The following is a 16,564-nucleotide window of genomic DNA, read 5'->3' as shown; positions in this document are numbered from 1 at the left end:
GTTCTGTGCAAGCTGGCAGCGGCACAAATTTGCCACTGCCAATGGGCATTTCCCTTTCTATTTAGTCATTGCCCACGTCAGATGCAAACATATGATAAGGTCGGATTGGATTTGGATGGACGAAGCCCACAAATTAATCAATTATCGAAATGTTTTTTAATTAAGATATAAATTAAAAAAATATTTAAAATATTTTTTTATTATGTTTATTAAATTTATTTGATAATTTTTAAATAAAAAATCATGTAAATTCTTATTTGATATTTTTCATATATATTTATCTCTCCCCTTCTAAATAAACATATTTTAAATCTTACATATAAAAAAAACGAAGTATATATTTTTTAGTATATTCTAAAAAATTAACAAATAATTTGATAAGAATTTTAGAATATTTCTCAATCTTGTCTTGATGATTTCATATCATGATACAAAAAATATTATAATACTATCTTAAATATTACCTAAATGAGTAATTAATAGCTAACAAATTATATTTTGAATTAAGTACACTATAGCAAGCTCCAACTAGTAGATATAACAACAACTAAGGTGTGGAGAAAGAAAATGTATAAATGGCTTAATTTGTTAAAATCAAATTGATCTAAATTGTCAAAATGTGATTTGTTTATTTGGGATATGTCGGAGGTTTGGGGTTTAGAAAAAATTGAGTTTGGTTAGTCAGTTTTAATTTTGTAATTTAATAAATTAATATGTAAAATTGATCGATCATTTCTTTAATTAAAATTTAATAAATTATTTTACCGTCACTAGCCTAACATCATATTTAACGAAATAGACTTTCGATAATGTTTTAATTTAGATATTTGAATTGAAGTGTGTTGGGCGTTCGACATATACTTTTAATTTTAAATTTTACATGTCTTGTGGTTTTTAATACTTCATGAGATTGTTTCAATTTTGTTGGGATGTATTAATTCTTGAATTTTAGTGACTATATGCCTTTTACATTTCTCATATCGTTCAAATTTCTAATTTTAATTAAATTTAAAAATATTAATACTCACAAATAAGTGTGATAAATAATCTTAATTCATAAATTCACCTAATACATAAATTAATAATAATTTTATATGAAATTAACAATAAATGGAAACTTAAAAAATGCCTTATTTTGATAAGTGATTAGTGAAGTTCAAGTCCCTGACCATCAAAGTTTTTGTAATAACTCTTATTAATTACGAATTAGTACAAATAAGGGCATTATTGTCACTAAACATGCCAAAAGGGAAAGGAAAATTCTATTCGGAGCCACATTTTTATTCTTCGCAGTTATATTTTAATATATCTAAAATACCCTCTTTTAAAAACTCATTTTTACCCTCACACCCACTTTTTCCCTCAATCAATTACCCGCCACCCATCCCTTCTAAAATAAAGACAATACAACAAAAAATCGAATATAAAAACAATACAACAAAAAATATCATATCCGATGCAAGTGAAAATAAAAAAATAAATAAAAATATAACAGTAAAATAACACACATGTATACATAAACATACACACATATATATACGTATATACATTAACAGATGCACCGCATACAAATATAAATATATATATACACACATATATATATAGGAAGCAAGCAACGACCATGGCCATCAAGCTTCAAGAATCACGCCCCCCAAACCCTAACGTTCAGGGGGCTTGAAGGCTCCCGAACCCCAATGTTCAAGGCCTTCAATGCGCCCCAACGTTGGGGTTCGAGAGGCCATTAAGGGTCTCGAACCCTGGAGTTCGGGAGCCTTCAAGCCCCCCGAACACTGGGGTTTGGGGGGGCGTGATTCTTGAAGCTCGGCGGTCATGGCCACTGCTTGCTTTTTATATGTGTGTGTGTGCGCGCGCACGTGCGCGTGTGCGTGTGTGTATATATCTATGTGTGGGTTGTGAAGCTTGGCACCTCCGACTGCCATGGCCGCCGCAAAGTGCGTATATATATGTATATGTGCGTTGTGAAGTGTGTAAATATATATATATATATGTGTGTGCGCGCATGTGTTTATGTGTATATATGAATATATATATCTGTTGTGATTTTATTTGTGGATGTATTTTTGAGGTGTGAGGATATTTTTGAAAAAATTTAGCTAGAGAGTTATCACATCACTCAAAAAAAAATCAAAATTTTCAATGACTACGAAAAACAAAAACAAAAACATGGTTGTGGTTGCAAATAGAATTTTCAAAAGAGAAAATATAGTACCTTGCATTACCTAGGTATTGGGCTGTTCCTAGCACAGGAACGGGCCTAGAAGCAGGTTGCATCTACAACCGTAAAGGGGCTTAAAAATCAATCTAGGGGACATATTAATAATTACTCTTCTATTTAAAATGTTAGTTTTAATTTTTTTTTTAAATAAACAATTTGCCTAATGAGCCAACTTATTTGACATGTTTAACTGGTATGGCCATTGATAGAGTTAAGTAGACCTAAGGACTACATCGAACGAGTATGATTGAGTCGATCTAACTTGAATTTTTTCTAATATAATTTGATTTTATTTTTTAAAATAAATTAGTATTAATCGCCATTCCTTCTGTGAACCTAAACCAATTTATTGGTATAATAATACAAATTTAAAAAAAAAAATAGATCACTACTCAATCTACTGTCTAATCAAATTGTAGAATTTGATATAAGCAAATTGTAGGATAAATATAGACCAAGATAAGATCATGTGGATGATAGAATTTGATCTTTTGGTTGAACTGAGAGAATCAGCTCTGGATCTGGCTTGGACTTGAGCCATCTTAGTACTTGTTTTGATAGTCTTGGGTTAGATTTTCAAATATACCTAACTCTTCGAATCTGACCTAATTTAAGCCAAAAATTAAATTTGAGTTATTTCTTGCTTTTCAACTAGAACTAAAAAGCCCTTCGTCAAAGTGAATTAGTTAGATTCTGTTTATTATTAGGGTGCGTTTTATTATAAGTATAGAATTTACATAAAAAGAAAATATTTTTTGGATAATTAAATTTTAAAAAAATGTCAATTAAACTAGTTTGATTGCCTTGATTTTTTACTTGAAATTATTATATTTTTTTAACTTTTAGTGTTTAATTGCATATATAAATCAAATATATACATATTTAAAAAATAAATCAAATATATATATATATAAAATATTAAAAAAAATAATCAAATATACATACACCTAGAAAGTTCAATCACAATTGCTGTCATCCCTGGTTGCCACTATCATTGCCATTGTCATTGTCGTCATCGTCGTTCACCTTTTGACCTCTCACTGTTTTTCTCTCTCACTCACTCGTTTGCCCTCTCTCTTGCTCAGTTCGTCCTTACCTCTTATTCGCTTACAGCCCCTTTCTCGCTCCAAATTTGCTTCTAAATCTTTGAAAAAGTCAAAAATCAAAACAAAATGATGAAGAAGCGATCGAGAGTGAGAGTGCAAATTGACTAGAAAATTTATTCCTCCCCCCCCCCTCCCTTCAAGAATTTATTTTTCAACAAAAGTGAAAAAAGGTCATCACATGATTAAAAATTAAAATTTAATTTATTTAAAAATTTAATTAATCAAATATTTTAAAAATTAAAATTTAAATAAAAATAACTATTTTAATAAAAAAATATGTTCAATCAAACATGCCATACCAATTAGAATCCATTGTTATATTGAGGCTTCCAAAAGTCCAAACCCTATCCGAATCGCAACCCGACCCACGATCCAAATAATCCAAATTCATGTGCGAAATTTAAAATGTCGTCCCATTAATGGCGATAAAGTAACTCTCCCTGAAGTACACGACGTTGATTGGCGTAAAAATTTATATTCCCAATGGATTCAGACTGAAGTTCTGCCACGTGTACATGCAAGCCGCGTGAGAAACCTCATCTCTTCATGCAGCCACTCACGTCGCGCCCTTGTGTAGAGTCCGACATGGATGGTTGGACAGTCGCAAAAGGAATAGAGAGCGAAGCAGTGCCACTTGATTGCCTTTGCCAGTCCTGACCTCACAGTACTGCTCCAGGATAAAATCTCGATACTCAAATCGCCGTTTCACACACACACATATATATAACATAGAGCGCGAGCGAGCGAGAGAGGCCAAGCTAGGTTTATGATAATTAATTAGGGGTTAATTTCTAGATTGCGTTGGAGATCGTAGAGAGATCGATCGATCGAGCGATGGCCTCCAATGGAAACATCAGCAGTGTTACCGAGGCGTCTCCGAAGAAGAGCAAGGCGGATGCTGCGGTGAGTTCGCCGAAAGGTGGCGTCGGCGGCCACTGCCTGTGTTCGCCGACGACTCATCAAGGCTCGTTCAGGTGCAGGTTTCACAGGTCTAGCTCGCTTGCCGCGTTCAAGAGATCCAAGTCCATGCCTTCTCCAAAGCCTCTTGAATCCACACGATGATGAACACCTAGCTCTCTTTCCACCGGCATCGGATTCGGCTATATGTATGGAGGCGACGTCGGTGTGATCTGTATGTTCTACACGTTATATGTTAATAAATTAATATATATACAAGCTTAATTGTGTTGTTTGATTAATTTAGTCTTCTGATCATATGCAATATTCAGTGGCTGAACTTGTCTAAAGCTTCTCTCTGCAAATCAATATGAATGCAATATTGGTTGTTTTTCTCGGTCATCGTCGTATCATGATTCATGCATGACGTATTATTTGACATTTGGGATCATATTTTATATTATTATATGGTATATTTATTTTAATACCACACACAAACACAATATAATACATTAATACATAATATTATTTCAAATATTTCTTGAATTAAAGGCAATGGATGATAGTTTAGGAAACACTAAATTGTGATACGATCAAAACGATTTATGATCAATACAAGATGACAGAATAAGTCATATACCCTGTCCACCAATGGATATTAATAATATGTTATATTTTATATTATATATAAATATCACTAAAAATATTATAAATAAGTGTCTAAATAATATTTTAATTTTAAATTTGTATTAAACTGAGGGAAGAAATTGAATGAAAACATGCCCTATATATATTGAAAAGGACTTCACGGAAATTATGAAAACATATATCTCTCCCATGCATGTTGTTTAGTCAAAGAATGCTAGAAGAAATTTCTAATTTTTAATTGTTTGATAAAAAAATAATTATAATTTTATATGTTAAATACAATTTTGTATATATCTCCCAAAATTACCTAGATATTTGACATTTAAAAATATTTAAAATATCAAATATTTTTTATTTATCTCCCAAAGTATTTTGTTAATATATATGTTATGAGCTTCCAATATGTAACGGGGCGAAATCTAACTCTAAATGGGGCCAATCAATCTAGATTTTTATGTATAGATATTTATTCGGTTTGGATAGAATTAGACAGCTTTGGTCGGTATTTTTTTTATTTTTAATATAAAATTTAAAATAATATTATATGTATTATGTATTTTTTTTACTTTAGATATTATTAATATTAATATTATTTATTATTATAAATTATAATTAAAATATATTATTATTAATATTTAATAACTATAATTAATTTTTGGTCTTACATAAATCGAATTTTTAATTTAAATCAAAATTTCAGCACATAAAAAAAAAAAAAAAAGAAAAGAAAAAATCAACGCTCGCCCGACTCGCTGAGTCAATATGCCTTGCCGGAGCGAACTTTAACACCCTTTACTGGGATCGTCCTCATCAGCTACGTCAGACGGTGGTCGGAGGGAAGCCGCACGTGAGCGCCACGCTTTTGCTTTATCTGAAAGTCATTCACGATGCGTTGAATTTGCTTTTGCCGAAAGTCATCCGCTTCTTGTTCTGAATTCTCTTGACTGTATGAACTTTGGTTTTAGGAATTTCGTTTTGTGTTAGAAATGAATGTCGCGAGGCTAATTCAAACAACTTTCTTCCGATTCGATGAAGAAGCATCTTGTATGTGTCAATTACTCAATCCTCCTTTTCATAGTTGTTTATGGGTAGAGCTGGCAATAAGCCGAGCTGAGCCGAGCTAGGCCCAGCTCGAGCTCAGCTTGATTAATTTTAGCTTGGCTCATAACTCGATTCGAGTTGATTTTCTTAGCTTGAGCTTAGCTCGATAATGACTACGAGCTGGCTCAGCTCGGCTCGAGTCGAAATTGACTATTACCTTATTTTTATGTATATATATATTTAAATAATATATGCGATATATATAATATATATTTATAAAATTATTAAGTATATATTTATATTATTGAGTATTAAGTAATAAATATTTTTTTATTTAATAAATTTATAAAATTAATATATATATATATAAATATATCGAGTTGGCTCGTGAGCCAAATGAGTCGAGCTAATGATACCTCAAGTTCGACTCATTTACTAAATGAGCCAAATATTTGAGCTCAAACTTGACTCATTTGTATCATGAGCTAACTTATTGAGCCAATTTTCGAGTCGAGTCTTGAGTCAGCTAACGAGTAGCTCAGCTCATTGCCAGCCTTATTTATCGGTAAACGTTAACAATGAATTATCGCTTTCAGTATCTGTAGATATCTGGCCAAATGAAATTTGTACTGGGAACCATATCTGATTGCCATTGCTTTTTGGTTGGAACCTGAATTTTGGAGCATCCAGGGAAATCCAAAGCCATTGGAAGATTTTGTAGAATAACCTTGACTAGAGCTCATATTTTGTTAGATTTTGTAGAATAACCTTTACTAGAGCTCATATTTTGTAGAACAAAGTGTTATATGTGAGTGTATACGTGTGTTGTCCCACATTGGTTGTGCAAGAGAGATATCAAGAGTACTTAATCTTTGCACTTGGCTTTTATTATAAAAAAAATTAATTTTAAATGATAGAATTTAATGATAGAATTTTTTCATCACTAATTAACGACGGAGTAATTGTTGCTAAATTTTTACGATGAATTAGTGACGGTTTATTTAGTAGATAAATTTTTTTAATTTAGCGACTGAATTAGTGATGAAAAACCCATCGCTAAATAATTTTTAATATTTTTAAAAATTAACGACGGATATTCTAGTCGTTAAATAATTTTCGTGATTTTATGTAATATCTTGAAATTTAGGGGAGAAATGTAATATCTCAAAATTTTGGAGACGATAATTATTAAATTTCGATATTTGAGGTCCGTATTGAGCATTTGAGGATTTAAGGAAAATAAAAATTATTTTAGCAAAAATAAGATATAAAAATAATCTTAATAATAATAATCATATTAATAATAAATAAATCAAATTAATTTAAATGAAATTAAATTAATTATATATATATATGTATGTATGAGTGGTGTGTGTGAATAGCTTGGAGGCCAAGATTGAAACAGTGCCTTATTCTTTGAAGTTAAAACAGAGAAAGAAAGAGCTTATGGGAGCAAGGGATGAGAGATCGGGTGAGGGAGAGAGCTCAGCTGAGAGAGAGAGATAGAAAGAAAGAGAGGCGCGGCGGCCATGGGAGCTGGCCGAGTGAAGCTCGGCCATGGCAACTGAGTAAAGCGACAACAACGAGAAGGGACGACACAGGCAACAGCATCAGCGCACGTGGCCGTGGGAGGCGGAGTTGGAAGCGGGGCTAGCCAGTGATGCCGCTGGTCGAAGGTGGCGGCAGTTGGAGGAAGAAGGCACCAGCTGGTGGCCGCTGGTGCTTTCGGCCGTGCTGGTGCGTGCGGCCGTACTGGTGTGCCGAGGCAGCTATGCGCGGGAAGAAGAAGAAGAAGAAAAGGGAAAAAAAGAAGGAAAAGGAAAGAGAGGAAGAAGCAAGGCACCCAGGAGGAGGGGCGGGGAAGAAGGATGAGCAGAAGGAGAAGAGAAGGAAAGAAAGAAAAGAAAGGAAATAAAATAAAATAAATAAGGAAAAATAAAAGGGTTTGGGATTATTTTGAAATGGAAAGTGATCGGGTACGTGGGTAAAAATTAGTAGAAGCGTTGTATGATTAAATTATAAATTTTATGCGGTCAAATTTAATTAATTTAAACTATGGTCCTATTAAACGCAGCAAAACGCTTTACTTCGCATCGGAAGCACAAGAGAGGCCGAAATCAACCGTCTACAGGCAAGCTCCTAACATTCTCCTCATGTTCTTCATTTCCTGCAAGAGTCTTCGCTATTTTTCATATTTTAAACGCTCCCTCACCGTGACTCGGTTCTACGCATAAATAATAATAAATCCGCGTAGTAACCACCTTATGACTTATATTTTATTAATGGGTTTATTGTTAATGGATGAGTTAAGCAGTGATGTTATGGTGTCATTCATTTCGACCGTCACGGAGCCTCGTATCGCTCCGCTTCCCTTGAGAATGATGCCGAACTCATTGGAGCTAGGTTCTTAGAAGAGTTGATTATGGTTTAATGGCATTATGTTAATAAATTGTTATGAATGTGGAGATGGTTTTCTGTGTATGAGAAGAGACGAAAACATGAATGACATAATGGTGTCTATGTTGTTATGGATAAAGTGAGCGAAATGATGAGTTTAAGTGACTAAGTTTAATGTTGTCTATTTATGTCTTAAGGGTATGGGGTATAAAGTCACTGACTGTCGATCGTTGGTCGTGGCAGTTGATGACTGGATGTATGGGCGCCAATCATCGGCTGTTACGATAAACGCTAGACGGGCTAGAAGAGCTGGTACTACCAGATTCCTGCCTTAGCTTGTGCATCTCATGATGTGTATGCTGCATAGGACTTGGGTTGCATTCACTTGGGGACATACTTTGTGTGTGAGCATTTGCATGACCCGGTCAGTCTAAGAGCCAACTTGGGTTCCCTAGGTGAGTCGGTGCATTTAGAGCATATTGCATGTGTGTATTCCTATGTGGGCGTAACATGGCCTGATACTTGGTTTATGGGGGCCTTGTCATCACGTTTATGCTGCAAAAGTCGCTGCATTACCTAATTGTTGCACTGCATGGTGAAAATGTGTAGTTATAGGTGATTAGTAGGGGTGGTAGGTGTGGCTCACGGTAAGACCTTGGGGTGAGACTATAGGTGTCAAAAGGGCCGTCCCGGCCCGGTCCGACCCGAGTCGGCCCACGAGCTTTTTAAACGGGCCGGGCCCGGGCCCTTTTGTCATTGATAGGGCCCGGCTCGGCCCACGGCCCCCCTACAAAGGGGCCGGGCCGGGCCCTTAGCCCACAGGGCCTAGCGGGCCCGGCCCTTTTTTTTTTCTTTTTTTAAAATAATTTTTTTTAAAATAATACATATAATATATACATATATAAATATCAAAATAATATATATATAAAAATTAATTTGTTTCTTTTTAAAATATTTTCTATCTTAATTCTTAAGTTTTAAATATTATTTCATTATTTTATATTTCAAAATTCTATATGCCTTATAATTTTTCTTGTGAATTGATATGAAAAATAATGTACATATAAAAAGGAGAATGTTTATTTATAATTTAAATATATAAAAAATTTAATTTAAAATTTTTAAATAAATTAATTGATGGTTATTATTTATATATATTGCGAAATTAAATTTTTTAGTATCCAATATCAATAATTACTAAAAAATAACAAAATTAAAAAAAAAATCAATAAGGGCCTTATTGGCCCATAAGGGCCTCATGGGCCCGGCCCATAAGGGCCCAACGGGCCACGGGCCGGGCTGTGGGCCCAATTTCTTTGGCCCAGCCCGGCCTTCCAATGGGGGCCGGGCTCGGCCCGGCCCGTCACGGGCTGGGCCAGGCAGCCCGCGGGCCGCCCGACCCTTTTGACACCTTTAAGTGAGACCCACGGCGGCGTGGTCTATAACGTGGCCGCGGTAAGACCTTTGGGTGAGACCCACGGCGACATAAAGACCTTGGGGTGAGACCCACAGCAAAAGAGTATATTGTGAGCGACAAGAATGGACATGTAAAGGAAATGGTATGGAGGTAACTTATAAAAGACTGCTAACAGGTTTGTGTGTTGGACTTGGGTGCCAGTGTATGTTTTATGTGGGCCCTAAGGACCGTTTATGTGAAATTTATTATATGTGTATGCATATAGTAGTAAGGCAGGTATTGGACATGACATGACGTTGCATTGGCATGAATTGCATGGGATGTTATGAAAAGAGTCTTGTATGTACCCTTCAGCCTTTCTTTCATGAGCTTGTTAAGTCTCACAACTCACGTTTGCTTGACATCATTCCAGGTAAGAGTATCCTGAAATAACAGGTGGGTACGCACGAAGTTGGGTCCAGATCGTCTAGTCAGGATAGCAAGTGCAGAACTCTCCCAAAACTAGATCCTGGGTGTCATTGTACTTATGTTACGGTTAATGATTACGTTTTTTTGAGATTGACGTATGTTATGTAAGCCTAGGTAGGCCCAAGTGATGAATAGTTTTGTAAAGATGATTATGAGATGTTATAATCAAAGAAATATTATAATTTTAGTAAAGGTTGTGTGTGAGTTGTAGTTATGTTATTGTTCTATATCATTTTAGTAATGACCATTTTACGGATCCTTTTTGTGCACGAGAAGGTTCCGGGAGGCGGGCCGTTATATTTTAATTTTAAAATATAATTTTTAATTTAAAATTTTTATTAAATTTATTAATTTAGTGACGAAATTATTCCGTCTCTAAAAGAAATCAAAATTAAAACTTAATTTAAATTTTTTCAACCCTGAATATTTCAATCACTAAATAAAAAAAATTAAATTAAAATTAAAATTTTTAGCGACTGAATAATTTTGTCGCTAAACAAAAATAAAATTAAAACTTAATTTAAGGGAATAATTCCACCGCTAAATGGTAAAAAATTTAAATTAAAATTAAAATATTTTAGCAATTTTGTCTTTAAATTATTTTAAATTAAATTTTAATTTTATTTTAACCGAATAATTCCGTCACTAAATGAGAACAAATTTAAATTAAATTTTAAATTCTTTAAATTAAAATTTAATTTAAAATTATTTATGGATGGAACAAATGCATCATTAAATGGAAAAAAATTAAAATTTAAATCTTTTAGCAACAGAATTCTTTCATTGTTAAAATTAAAAATTAAATTATAAGTTTTAGCGGTTGAATTATTTCATTGCTAAAATATAAAATTTATAAAATATTTAAATTAAATTTAAAATCACATTTGAAAAGTAATTTTTTCACATTTAAATGTAAAATTTATAAAAATTCAAATTAAATTCAAACTTAGTGACAAAATATTCTATCGTTAAGTTGCAAAATTAATAAAAAAATAAACTTACAAATTAAAATCAAAATGGGGACTGAAATTTCAACTGCTAATGTAATAATTTATAAAATTTTCATTTGAATTAGTAACAAAATAAAATTAATAAATATTAAAATTAAAATTAATATCCGTTTGAATTAGCAACAGAATATTCCGTATGTATTTGAATACAAAACAAACAAAGAAAATCATATTCAAATACAAGGCAAAAACTAAATATATATATATATATATATTCGAATACAAATAAAATATATTCGAATATAAGACACAAAGAAGAAAATATATCTAGATACAAGACATAAACATATATTTACATATTCAGATATTATGAAAGGTACTCGATCATTGTTTATCTATACAAAAATTATTAGTACAAATAAACTTAGAGTTACTTGCAAAATTTGTTAGATTTTGAAGATATTTTCTATCAAATATTTAAAATTATTTACTTACAAAATTATTTCTCTAACATATAAATCGTGAATCTTTTTTTTTTTTTTTGTTATTTTAACATTACGTTGGAGTCTAAAAATATTATTTATGTATATATATTTTTGTTTATTTGGTATAAATATTAATTTATATAGTATTTTTTATATATTATTTTTTTATTTAGTATATTATTTATATATGAAGTAATTCTTCAATTTGAATAATATTTCAATTCTAGCGACAATTTCATTAGATATCTTATAACTAGAATTCCTCTTTTTTCGACCAAGTTCCTCCACCGCCGCCACGAACCCCATTTAGATTCAAACATGTTATACTTTTTAGTTATTAGGAGAACCCAAATACTTTTTTTCGGATTCAGTAAACAACTCTCAGAGATCTTCTTTGTTTTTAGAAAATATAGGAGCAAAACAATCAATCTATTGACAATGGAAGAGCTAAATGAGTCTTTTAATGTATTATTTATGGGTTTAATGGAATTCATAGGTATAAGAAGAAACACAATCAAATAGAGATTTTTTCTTTAGACCATATTTCAATTGTTAATATGATATATAAGGATCGCTACTACAAAAAGTATTACACTCTTAATCGTGAAATATCGATTGCGTGTTGAACCCTGTGAATTGCGTGAAAGTAGGATATTCCAAATTCGGAGTTTTATTTATTATTTATATATATATAAAGACCATATTTTATGTTTATTTTTTAGTATAATATATTATTTTTCTGTATATATATTATTTATATTTAGAATTTTTTTTAAAATATTTGGAATGTATTTTTTTAAAATTTTAAAATAAATAAAGCGGGAAAAATTCGGGGGGGATGGCAGGGTCTATTTACGTTCAATTTTTAATTTATATAATTTATATATTTATATATTTTTTTATTTATATTTAATTTTTTTTTTAATCAACGATGACAGATTTTTTTTGTTGCTGATTAGCGATGGAAATTTTTTTTGTTGCTAAAATTTAGCGACTCCAATTTTAGCAATGAAACTTTAAGTTTTAAAAATTCATCACTAAAAGATAGATTTTTTGTGTGTTTGGACTCTCACGGACATTTAGATTTTGCGAGTGGGCGAGCCCATGGTCGCACGTCGCCGCTGATCAATAGGATAAAAAAGAATAAAATAATATATTTTTGTTAAAAATTTATTTAATAATATATATTATTTTTTCTTTTCTTTAATCTGAAGGCTTTTTCCAAATTTTCTCCACCTTTTTCTGAATTCCCTATAGCTGTTTTACAATTTTCTCGACTTATCTCAACTTTGCCTGCATCGATGTCGGGTTCGGCTATATATATAGTCGGATGGATATAGCCGAACCTCCATCCTTCTGTAATAACTCTCGATCAAACACCCTCCATCAGTCAGCCTTCATTTTTCCACCCTCGACCAGCCTTCGTCTAGAAAGCAAATACCTTGCAACTCCAGTATTTTGTGGTTGTTGTTCTGTCGGAAGAGATCGCTTTATCCTACTAAGGTGATCGGCGGAGTCTGCTTATCGCCGATGTAAGGCGATTCTATTTTAGGATAGTGTTCCTTCCGACCCAAAAGAGGGATGGTCGGACGTGAGCTTGCAGTGATAGAGGATGGGCTCTGACGATTGATCCATAGGGAGGTGGCTGGCACATGCAAGTACTCTCACACTCAAATAAGTGAGACAATAAATTGACAAAGTGTTGGTAGACTAGAGAAGAACATACTTGGGTCTATGAGCAAGCTAGCTTATATAAAAGAATGAGAGGTTTTTCTGCATGCAGGCTGGCACAGGGCCAGGATCAAGTCAAGGTTGGGCTGAGATCAAGTCGGGGGCTGCAGGCCAAGATTGGGCCATGGGCCGAGGGTAGAGATTGGGCTGGTACGATCCAGACAACGTTCAGGTGCGACTCGATCTAAATCGACCATCAATCCTTCTCGGTTTGTTGTAGTGGTGTCGTCTTCTTCAACCATTGCTTGTTGTTGTAGTTGTATAAATATATAAATCCCAACACAAAGAGGATTAGTTTACAAAAGCTTGCCAAAGGGATTAGAAACAGAACATTTTCATATTCCTGGAGATGGCCAGGGTTGGTTATAATGTATCCTGCTTTAGATGATCGAATGAATTGAGACTTAATGAACGCTAATGATGAGAATACTTGGTCATTTCCCCACCCTTTTCTTGGTTGGGGAAAGCACGAGCTGCTCTGATTTGAATGTTCCAAAGAAGGAGAAGGAACGAGAGAAACAGTAAATTATGCTTGCTATACCTTAGTTTAAGCTTGTCCTTAACTCTCGCTGCATGCCAACATGCCATACATCAAACTGGAGAGGGATATATGAATTTCTTATTGGTTTATTAAGAATGTACCCCTCGCTTGTTCAATGTGCATGTTTATAGATTGCACAGAGAGGGACTTAATCATCCAACTGCATGTATAGAACTTGGCCCATTCATGTGTTTGTTGTGATACGAACACTTGATTTCCACCGCTAATTTGCTAGATAATGATTTGTTCGTTTTATGAGATTCAATTGGCTCAGAACTTGCTGAGGGCATATACCTTTCTTCTCCCAGGAGCCAGGCCTGGATTTATAGTGTAATTCAAGAGTTCATTGCCTTAGGGCTTACAATTATGTTAAGGGCCCATAAAATTGAGAGAAAATGACTGTTTTGTCCCTGTGTCTAAATGATATTTTACACCTATGTAAATCATTTCCCCCAACTCAAAATCTGCATAATGAACTCTCTCTCCTTTATGTCTAAATGAATATTTATTTATATTTTATCCTTGTGTCTATATGAATATTTATAAATCATTATTTCGCCATGTGTCTAAATGAATATTTGTTTATTTTTTTATATTTTATTATAAAAAATAAAATTTAAATGTGATTCGGAAGTCAATTTTTACATTTTGACTTAAGCTCTCAAAATCTCAGGTACGGCACTATCACGCGCACTAAAGTAATTTATATATTATGCAAAGCTAGTGTTGGAGTGGTGGCCATCTCTTGCACTCCACTGTACATCTCTAGATGTAATGTGATTCATATAAACCAGAGTTGGTTGGTGGCTCAAGGTCTGAATGACTTTGCTAACCAGATGACTTGGGCTCGATTGCAGGGACTGTTTAAAAATATGATAGCAGCCCAAAAATCAACCTAGATATGCCGTAAAACTAGGAGCATGAGTCTGGTTAAGCTGAGCATATAAACAGTTATATTTTCTTCTACTCTGCCCTTGTTGGACTTTCTTGCATTGATTGATCATTGATGTATGCTGACCATAGTTGTTACCATATGATTTACGAAAATTCTGCTCCCCCCGTCCCCCCTCTCTCCAAATCACACAGCACTGATATTACTTGTATTATAGTTTGTGAAGATGATCTTTGCCTAATTAAGAAGATCGCTAATAGAACTGTATATTCTCGTTAACAATACATGCCTGACTGGTTATTTCAGGATCGTTAAGTTCACTGCATAAAGTTGTTGCTAAAAGACTAAAGAGTCCAATTCTGCAGAAATTTGGGTGTGAAGCATATTAATCCAACGGGTATATATTGCTCAATCAATAGCCATTCGTTTTAGTGCATGCAACACTTAACGCACTGTGTCTTTCTTGCTTCTGAATACAGAGCAGAAACATCTCCTAGTGTAGACGAGGATTTCTCTAGGATACCCTGACCCGGCTTCACCCTTACCGTAGGGCCAAGCCGTTTGCTCCCTCCAATGCATTATAAAGTCAAGCGTCAATGACCCAACGGATGCCAAACTAGTGCAGAATTCAGATAACTGAAGAGTGCTGCATTTTGGGAGCTATAAAGAGCTAAGGTTGCAGAGTTTGTGATGTTAGCATTGCTAATATATTTACACTTTCTAGTGGCAGAGTATTTTGAATTAAGTTGCAATTTTCTTGTCACAGATTGGATCAAATACTGAAAGGAAAGAACCAGGAAAGCATCTTGGTGCTGCAGCAACGGTAGGATGTCAACTTAACAAATCTTACCATATTGTTTTTATGCTTCCTTTGATCAAGCTTCACAACATGCTAACTAACTACTCCTAGCTGCAGCTCGTATGCTGCGGCCACCCCATACATACTCAGCATGGTGGTGCCTGCACCGGAATGAACCCGGATGCCTTGTGGGTGAACATAAGCAATGCTTTAACCCCCCGCCACCGCTACCGTTTGGGGCAGATTCCACCACAGCCTCTGGTGCTTGCTGTGCCGCCCTTCCGTGGACTGCCATGGTCACCGTCAAGCCGTCCCATCTCCGCTGCCATGAGAATTCCCGAAGGCTTATCACAGGAAAACCAGGGTGACACATCTGTTATGTTCTGTTCTGTTCTGTTCTTCTCCCCTCTTTCTTCCCCTTTTAGTTTCCTATGTATTCTTATTCTCAACTGAACTTATAGGTTGCTTCAACAGAGAGAATATGTGGGATGACACTTTAAGGAAGGAAGGGAAAAATGGCTGGCAAAGTAAAGTTGGATGTAAAGAGCTTTTGGATCAGATTCCTTGAGAAGGTATGCCTCTCTGGAAAGCTCTCACGAGATGCTCTTTTCTTTATCTGTGACTGTGTGTTTAGCTCTTGAGACGTCCTGTGTTCAGAAATGAGTCACTCACACCTCACTTGCCTAACAATAGCCAAATAAGTCAATAAGGCGGTGATGATGTGGTAGCCCACCACGCATCCCTAGAAACGTTTGTACGTGGCCTGGCGGTTTGGCACCACATTAGCAAAGGTGTATGTCTCATCCAGCTTCTTGTTTGCATCTGAATACCTCTAGCATTCTCTGTCTGTCACCCTTCTGGGCTTTACCATTTCTGTACAATCAATAACACATGCAAACATACAATCTTCCAATTGGATTTCAAATTTCCAATTAGTAGTTTTGGTCATTTCTTGG

At 34.2% G+C, this 16,564-nt stretch overlaps 1 long non-coding RNA gene across 1 annotated transcript; it reads left to right on the top strand.

Moving 5' to 3' along the window:
• Positions 1-15,020: 15,020 nt before the first annotated feature.
• LOC127806566 (uncharacterized) lies at positions 15,021-16,014 on the top strand. Its single transcript, XR_008024443.1, has 4 exons — positions 15,021-15,206; positions 15,289-15,484; positions 15,576-15,632; positions 15,726-16,014. It is a non-coding gene; the product is annotated as an uncharacterized LOC127806566 (long non-coding RNA).
• Positions 16,015-16,564: the final 550 nt, after the last annotated feature.

This window comes from Diospyros lotus, chromosome 7, assembly GCF_014633365.1.
Source record: "Diospyros lotus cultivar Yz01 chromosome 7, ASM1463336v1, whole genome shotgun sequence".
NCBI classification, from domain to species: domain Eukaryota; kingdom Viridiplantae; phylum Streptophyta; class Magnoliopsida; order Ericales; family Ebenaceae; genus Diospyros; species Diospyros lotus.
Note: the sequence above shows the minus strand (reverse complement) of the source record. Positions and strands in the feature narration are given on the sequence as shown.